Raw genomic sequence first — 9467 nt, 5'->3', positions numbered from 1 at the left:
TTAACAGAAAGATCCAGGTAAATCGAGTGCAATCATCAACAAGAGTTAAGAAGAAACGATGGCCAGTATGAGAAACAGTCTGATAGGGTCCCCAAATATCACAGTGCACAAGATCAAAAGGAAATTGAGACAAGTTATTGTGAGATTCAAAAGATAGTCGACGTTGTTTTGCAAGAGGACAAATATAACAAGGATCTGATTTTCGTAATTTAGTTACATCGCAATTCAACTGATCCTTCAAAAAATCAAGTCGCTGGAAAGAAATTTGTCCTAGTCTATTATGCCAAACATGGACTGAAACATTGTTAACAAAAACAGGAGAAATATAATTCAAGCTTCGAGCACTGAGGACATAAAGATCTTGGACTCTGTCACCCTTGCCAATCGTCCTCTGGGTGGATAGATCCTGGATAACAAAGCAATCAGGAAGAAAACTTACTGTAAGGCCAGAGTCAGTAACTAAAGCACTATTTATTTTTTGTATTTTACCATTTTACCCTTTTTTACATTTCACCGTATAAATTTACCTGTTATGCGTAACAGTGTTTTTAATAAAAATTTTATCACGAAACAGTGTCTTCATCCCCTCGACCGTTGCCAACCCGATGAACAAGAGCAACGGCTCTTTTCAATCCAGATTTCTAATATGGTATCAGAGCCAGGTTTTGCAGGCAGAAGCAGCAAACATAACACTCGCAGAGATTTCCTTGGAAACCGAATTCAAAATCCAAGAGATGACAATATTGTTATTCCGGGTCCAGGAGTTCAACAAAGGAGGATCAACACTCTGAGGTATAGGTATAGAACCATCGATAAAACCCACTTTATTCTTCACAGATAAGGCAAGAGACATTGCACGGCTCCAACTGGTGTAATTTTCACCAGTAAGTAGCTGTGAGACAAGAACTTGCCCGGGGTTGTCCGAATGGTGAAGATAGTATGGGTGTGAAAGTTCGTCAAAAGTGGAACGAGTCGAACTGGTACGAAGACCAGAATCAGAAACGCCCGTAGATGAATAAGTCTCCATGGAGTCCCCAAGAAGGTACTAATGAAGGTCTGGGATGTAACCTAAGAAGGCAACAGAAAAAAAATTTGAACAACAAATGGAGCACAACACACCGTTTGGCCAGTCACAAACTTAACCTTCACGGCCAAATTTAGAGGCAAATTAGGTCACGATAATGGCGCCAGAGCACCAGCACCGAAAGTAATGAAAAAAAAAATTAGAGAGAGCACCAACTCTCGGCCAAATGCAGAGATAAATTTTTGTCACGGCAACGGCGCCAGAGCACCACCGAAACAGGGGCAAAACGGCCCTCACGGCAACGGCGCCAGAGCACCACCGAAACAGGGGCAAAACGGCCCTCACGGCAATGGCGCCAGAGCACCACGACCAAAACAGGGGCAAAACGGCCCTTCTTCACAGCAGAGACGCTATCTCGCCGAGAAGGAAAAACACACAGGAGCTTAGCTGCTGTCGAAAAAAAAAAATTTTAGGAGGAAGATGAAATCTAACCTCTGTGTCGGGAGATCAGCAGAAATCAAGTCGCCGATGACCGTCGCCGCCGAAATGGTCGAAACCAGTCGCCGGAAATAGGTTGCCGAAAGGTATGTCACCGGAATCGCCGAGAGAAGGGTCGCCGACCGAAAATACTCAGAGGATGAGGATCATCCGCTCTGATACCATATTAGAAATCTGGATCGAAAAGAGTCGTTGCTCTTGTTCGTCGGGTTGGCAACGGTCGAGGGGACGAAGACTCTGTTTCGTGATAAAATTTTTATTAAAAACACTGTTACGCATAACAGGTAAATTTATATAGTGAAATGTAAAAAAGGGTAAAATGGTAAAATACAAAAAATAAATAATAAATATATTAAATTACATTCTAATAACTTGCTCATCTTCAAGTTATCAGATCTGAACAGCAAGAGGACAAAGAGAAAAGAAGCAACTAAGTTGAGGCCGGTGGTGGGAAGTGTAGGCAGTAAACAAGGGTGATGCCGCTGGTGAGGACGATCGGAGGAAGTGCCCCATGTGAGGGTGAGGAAGGAGGTGGAGAGAGCTGCAGAGGTGTTGTTCTTCATGGCCAATACTTAGGCCATGGGGGACTAGTATCGGTACAGAAGCGCAAGAGAGGGTGAGTAGCGCTGAGAGAGGAAGGTTTGTTTCCTAATATACTTGAAACCATTGTGATGGTTTTCTCGAGAGACTGGGGGAAGCAGCTAGGAAATGAAGGGGACGAGGCACGTTTGGTGTTTGTGCTTGACATGACCAAGCTAAGGTTACACTCTGGATTCTTCGCCGATTCATAGTCAAAATTAGGTTACTTTCCTTACGTTCGGTGTTTGTGTGCTTGACGTGACCAGGTTACACTGTGATCACTTCGCTGATTCACGGTGGCGAGGGGCGGATGGTCACGTTTATAGTTTATACATGTAGCAGGGTCGGAAACCGAAAAGGCGAGAGGCGGCTCATGGGGAAAAGTGGTAGAGTGCGGGAGCGTGAGGGGGAGGTGCGGAATGTCACGTTTATACTTAGTTTATGGATTCCCGACCAAGTCATTGCTAATTAAAACTTGAAGGGACGGCGGAAGTGGCAATCAAAGAAATAATTTTAAAGTTATCGATTCCTCAGCCACCGTATGGCAACTTCCTCGCTCGGTATGGCAACTTCAACACGTAAAGTTAATGCATATATGGAGTCAAAATCACCATGTAAAACCAATAATCACTGAATTGCCAAATTCACTCACAAAAGTCGAATTCTTGCAACTGATTTTTTTTTTTAATTTCATTGGCTGAGATTTCAATATGTGCCTGCAAATGACAGAGAGTCCAGCCCCTACACGGCAAACTTCACATTTTTGTTGGCGAAGGTCCCATTATGTACTATATCTTTTGCTAACGAATTTCATAAATTTGTTGGTAGAGATGCAACCGGCTTTATATATTTTCTTAAAATATTTTCCATATTAATGAATAAATTTATTTTAAAAATTAATTAATATAATATTTAAATATATAAAATAATATAAATTTTTTTATAAATATACCAAAAAATTTTAAAAATAGAAAAAAATTATAATTATAAAAAATAAAAGAAAAATATACACCATGACATAGTCATCTCAAAGTTCTTCATCTTACGATCTTTGCTAGCGAAGCTGAAATTCGCTGGGAGAAGTAAAGTTTCTCCAAGTGAATTTAAATTTCGTTGGGAGATCTCTTCTCGCGAATTTTCCTCCATCCCGAAAAAAGCTTCTCCAAATGAATTTTACAAAATTCATTGCAAAAAATCTTAAAACCTTCTCAAGTGAATTTTCAATTTGTTAGAAAAGATTTTTATTTAATTTTTCTGTACTTTTTCCTCTTTTTATTTTTATTTCATACTTTTCTTTTCTGTTTTCATTTGTCTCTGTGCAGGAATGAAACTCAACAAATAACTTGAATAATAATATTTCTCCCAAAGAATTATGAAATTCACTAGGAGAAGTTTTCTCCCCTTCTAGTTTTTTCTTTTTTTCGTTCTTCGTCTTTTTCCTATATTCTCAATATATTTTTTTTTGAAAGAAGAGAATCAAACTGAAAAGATGGGAAAAATATTCTCCCACTGAATTTTTAAACTTGATGGGAAAGGTTTTCTATTATTTTCTCTATGTTGTTTCTCATCCTTTCATTCTCCCCCTTGTTTTCTTCTTCTTCTTCTTCAATTTTTTTTTCCTTGTGAAGGAAGATAATTAATTTGGTAAAGATTGTTAATTTAATGTTCTCTTAGCGAATTTCTGAATTTTGTTATGAATTTTTTTTTAAAGTCTCTCTTTGAAAATCTATTCCTTCTTTCTTCTTCCATATTTACATATTTATTAACATCTCATGTGTATAAATCCTTATGTAACTAATCATTAATTAACTAATTTACGTAGAATGAAAGAAAAAATAACTTTCATACTTTCATTAATTGAACACATTATAATTATATAATGAATTAATTAATTGATACATTAATTTTCTTAGTTCGATTAATTATATTTTTTCTTTTTCTTTCATTTTAACAATATTTTTAACTCAAATAGACCAAAATAAAATGTTTAATCATAATTGTCACTATACTATCTTAATTGTCATAATTTGCATAATTGTCATTATCCTTACATAGTTAATTTTTTTAATTTAATAGAAATATTAATCGATCAATGTAATTGATTAGTGTAGAATTAATCAATAAAACTTAATCAAGTCTAATTATATAACTAAGTAGTCAATTAACTTATTCTTGTATTAACAAACCAAATAACCTTGGTGTAATACATAACCATTTAATACTAGTTAATTAATTAGCAATAAATATATTTAATAATTAAATAATTACAATTTAGGTAAGAAAATAATTGAATACCTGATGATTTGTGCTAATTAACAGACCAATTGACGTATTTAATGTAATAACTAATCAATTATTTAATGAACTAGGTAGTAAGTACTTAATTAACTACTTAATTGAACATATTCTAATTATATAATTAACTAGTTATTTGATTCAATTAATTTGGTTAGTAGAATTAATGGAGTTGGTTCAAACAACTAGAATGATGTGCTAATTCATTGCAACTAATACTAGTTAATTAATTAGAAATTAATATATTTACTAATTGAATAATTACTTATTAGGTAAGAAAATATTTAATTAACTGCGAATTCATCAAATTCGTTGACAAAGAGTCCATATTTAATAAATAAATTCATTAATATATTTAAAATATAAAAAATATAAAATAAAATCCCAATTCCTTTTATAGATTATGCCAAAACTTTTTAAAAATATAAAAAAAAATAGTTAATTTAAAACATTCTAACTATACTATTAACTAGTTATTTGATTCAATTAATTTCTGTTATGCCCGGGATCTAACACAGGAAGGAAGAAGATGAAGGTGAAGAATCGTTGGGAGGTTTTAAGCCTTCTAAGGGAGCCCAACCCTGGACCTCAGAGAGGCAGAATCCGACCTTGGACCTCGAAAGGGAGAATCCAACCTTGCTAACAACTACTTGGATTAATACTTGCTCTATTACTAAGCCCGACCTCCCTATAAAAGGATTAGGGAATGCATACATACAGAGGCCTAAACCGAAGGCCACAAGTCTTAAGGAAATTACATAAAAACCCTTCTAATACATAAATTGGAAATGCATTAATTAAACCCTGCTATGGGTCCATAACAATTTCGTTAGTAGAATTAATGGAGTCAGTTCAAACAACCAGAATGATATACTATTTCATTGCAACTAATTCTTGTTAGTTAATTAGTAATTAATACATTTACTAATTGAATAATTACTTATTAGGTAAAAAATAATTAAATTTCTGATGATTTGTGCGAATTAATCACTTATTTAATGTAATAATTAATCAATAATTTAATGGAACAAGTAGTAATTATTTAATTAATTAATTTTGTAGTTAATTAAACAAATTCTAGTTATACTATTAACTAGTTATTGAATTCAATTAATTTGGTTAATAGAATTAATGGAGTCAGTGCAAACAACAAGAATCATATACTATTTGATAGCAACTAATAATAGTTAATTAATTAGTAATTAATGTATTTACTAATTTAATAATTATTAATTAGGTAAAAATAATTAATTATGCGATGATTCGTGATAATTAATTGACCAATTGACCTATTTAATGTAATAATGAATCAGTTATTTTATGAAACATGTAGTAACTACTTAATTAACTAATTAATTGAACACATTATAATTATATAATGGATTAATTAATTGATACATTAATTTTCTTAGCACGATTAATTATATAGCTCCTTTTCCTTTCATTTTCCAGATTTTTAATAATTTATTTATTTATTTCCCATTATTTTTATATTTTAAATTTTTACTCTTTTTTCTTTTCATTCTTTCCAATTTCCTTTTTTATTTTTTCTTAACCTTTTTCTTTATTTTTCCTTTTCTTTACTCTTTTCATAATTTTTAATTTTTTAATTTTTTTAAATATTTATCTATTTTTATTTTTATTTTTATTTTTATTTTTACTTAATTTTCCTTTTACATTAATTTTTACTTTTAAATTTTCTTTTTATTCCTTTTTCCTTATTCTTTTCTCTTTACTTTTTATTTCCCCCTTATTCCTTTTATCTTTTTCTTTTTACTTTTTCCCTTATTTTCTCTCTTATTTTCTCCTTTTTCTCTTTTTTTTTCAATTTTTTCCTATTTCCCATCCTCTCTCCTCTTCTTCCGTTTTACTTTCCCTCCCTTTTCTCCTCAATTTACCCCTGCCCCACCCTAGGTTTCCAATTGTCGACACCTTGGCCCACGTGCTAGCCCTTTCCCCCTCTCCCCCCTTTCTCCCCCTCATTTCCTTCCTTCTCTTCCTCTTTACTCTAGTCATCGCCATTGCCTCCACTATCATTGTCTCCACCGCCTCTTCTGCAATCATCACCCCAATATTTTTTCCTCAGGGAATGGGGAGAGATACGTCAGGTGAGAGAAGAGAGAGGGTTTCGGGTCTGGTCCATTCCAGTTTGATCTAGTTTAATTTTATCTTTAATCATGTTTTCAATCATGCTTTAATCGTACTTTTAATCATGTTATTTAATCATACTTTTACTAATGTTTAATTATGCTTATGTTCTATTATAATTTTTAATTGTGTTGCTTGAGACATTGAAGTGCTATAAAATGTTTTTCATGTAGCAAGGAGAAAAAAACTCATCATGAAGAAGGGGGAAACTATGGGACCGTTATATGGATTTTATTATAATCATTTACTAGGTTGGGTGGTCGAGGGAGGGTAGAGCATTCAGCTAAATTTGTGTCGGCCTAAGTGGCTTCTCAGAGGGTGGGGGGCATTAATTGAGTGTTGACCATATGTTGACTCCCTTATTGCTTTTGATGATAACAAAACTTAATAGATCTAACAACTTGCAAAACTATGTATTTCTGATACTTTACCTTCAAGAGTCAATACATTTAAATTTCCAAAGCTTAAAAACAATCAAGCCTACTCAAGATCTTAAGCAACATTAGTGGACGTCTCTTGAAGGAACACCCACAAAGAAGAAGACAACAAGAATACTAGAGTTCAAGTGTAAAAGTCAAATGTCAAAAGTCAGTCACAAATGTCAAAGAGAATTCCTAACTCCATTCTATAAGTACAATAGTGAATATGGAGATTTAGGTCATCCATTGCATATAAACATATTTAGGAACATCATAAACATCCCTTAGAACATGTTAGAGCACTAAGACAAATCATTCTCATGCTTTTAGAGTCAACTTAGTTGAACTGACACTGGAATGATCGATCAACCTCTGTCCAGGCAAGTGAATTCACAAGGATTGATCGATCATCCCACATGATTGATCAATCAGACAGAACCATGTCAGCCAGGGACCTAAAGCATGATTGGTCATGGTTGCATTACACAACCAGAATGAATTATGAGCGATCGATCATCCTCTGACAATGGTCGATTATCAACTTAACTTTTTAGGACCAATGGTAACATATTGATCGATCAGTCCATCGATCAATTTGTCACATCCTGAGATAAAAAGAGCCTTTATGATCGATTGATCGATCAATCACCTCACAGTGATCAATCAATCAACAGTCTGATTTTTTAAAACGGGCATATAATAGTTAGTTTGGCTTGGGAAAGTTATAAGTACCCCACCAATTTCTGCGTCTAACTAACATTTTTTGTTTTTCAAGGCAAATGTGTGGTTCAAGTTTATACTTCCTCAAATTTTTTTGTTACTAGCTACTAAATGCATCGACCTTGCTAATTTAAATTGAAATGGAAGGCGGAAGCCCATGCAACACGAGAAAGAAAAAATAAAAAAAATTATAAAAAATATAGAACAATAATTGTATGATCACTACAAGAAATTAGACTTTTGTTAGCGAATTGTTTGGCTACCAAAAGTAAAAAATTTGTCAATAGAACTTTCTCTTAGAAAAAAATTCGTCAATAGAACTTTCTCTAAGAAAAAAATTCGCCGCCAAAATTTATTGCCTCAATCCTCTAGGCTGGAAAAAGTCAAATTCTTGCTACTGATTTTTTTTTTTTAATTTCATTGGCTGAGATTTTGAATATGTGCTTGGGAATTTTTCAAATTCGCCGACAGAGAGTCTAACCCTTGCCCAACAAATTTCATATTTATGTTGGCGGAGGTCCCATTATGTATAACATCCTTTGCTAATGGATTTCTTAAATTCATATGGTAGAGATGCAACCTCTTAAAATATTTTCCTTGTTCAATAAATAAATTCATTAAAAAACAATTAATTGAATATAAGATTTAAAAACTATAAAAAATATGTAAACTAAAATCCCAATACAATCTATAGATTATACCAAAACTTTTTTAAAATATAAAAAAATTATAAATTATAAAAAATAAAAAAAATTATTGACCTTCAATAGGAGGATCTAGGGATGACTCGCTCTGAGTCTACATTTACTGAAAGAATCATTGCATAGAAATTTCAAAGTTCTTCATCTTACGATCTTGCTCCTCAATATGTCACACACACTACAAGAAAAACATGTTTAGCCAATAAAAAACCCAACATCAAAATCAAATTTGCTAGTGGAAGTGGACTTTTGCTAGAGAATCTAAAATTCGTTAGGAAAAGTAAAGTTTCTCCAAGTGAATTTAAAAATTTGTTGGGTGATCTCTTCACGCAAATTATTTTCCTTCTAGAAAAGTGTTTCTCCCAAAATTCAATGCGAGAAATCTTAAAATCTTTTCCAGCGAATTTCAATTTGTTGGAAAAGATTATGTATTTTTTTTTTTTTTTAATCTTTTTTTATACTATTTTTTTCTCTTTTCATTTGTCCTTTTGCAGGAATAAAACCCAACTAAATAACTTGGAAAATAATATTTCTCCTAGAGAATTATGTAATTCACTAAGAGAAGGTTTCTCGTCTTTTCTTTTTTCCTTTACTTCATTCTTCACCTTTTTTCTCATATTCTCTATTTATTCATTTTGAAATAAGATAATGAAATTAAAAAGATGGCAAAAATATTTTCCCAATGAAAGACTACAAAAGAACCCTGCTCCTTGGACCATAAGCCATATTATGGCCGTACAAAAGAACCCTGCTCCTTGGACCATAAACCATATTATGTTTGATAGTTACCTTGTCTTACCTTGGCCAACCCTCAATGGAAGAAGGTTGTTGAAACTGATGCCTCGCATATTAAATATGAGGGAAACCTTAAACAATTAAATCCAAACTCTAATAAAGAAGAATTGGTATGATTTAATTTTGGCCTTTGGAAACAAGCGCAATTGAATTATTCAATTGTTAAGCAGGAAATGTTTTCTATTGTTAAATGTATTGGTAAATCCCAGGACGATCTACTTAATCAACAGTTCCTTCTAAGAGTAGATTGTTCTATTGCCAAACAAATTCTTAAAAAAGATATAAATT

The sequence above is a fragment of the Aristolochia californica genome, unplaced genomic scaffold, assembly GCF_029961685.1.
Source record: "Aristolochia californica isolate CCGP_79_NKW_82.1479 unplaced genomic scaffold, dmAriCali1.0.hap1 SCAF_10, whole genome shotgun sequence".
NCBI classification, from domain to species: Eukaryota; Viridiplantae; Streptophyta; class Magnoliopsida; order Piperales; family Aristolochiaceae; genus Aristolochia; species Aristolochia californica.
This window is presented reverse-complemented; position numbering follows the sequence as displayed.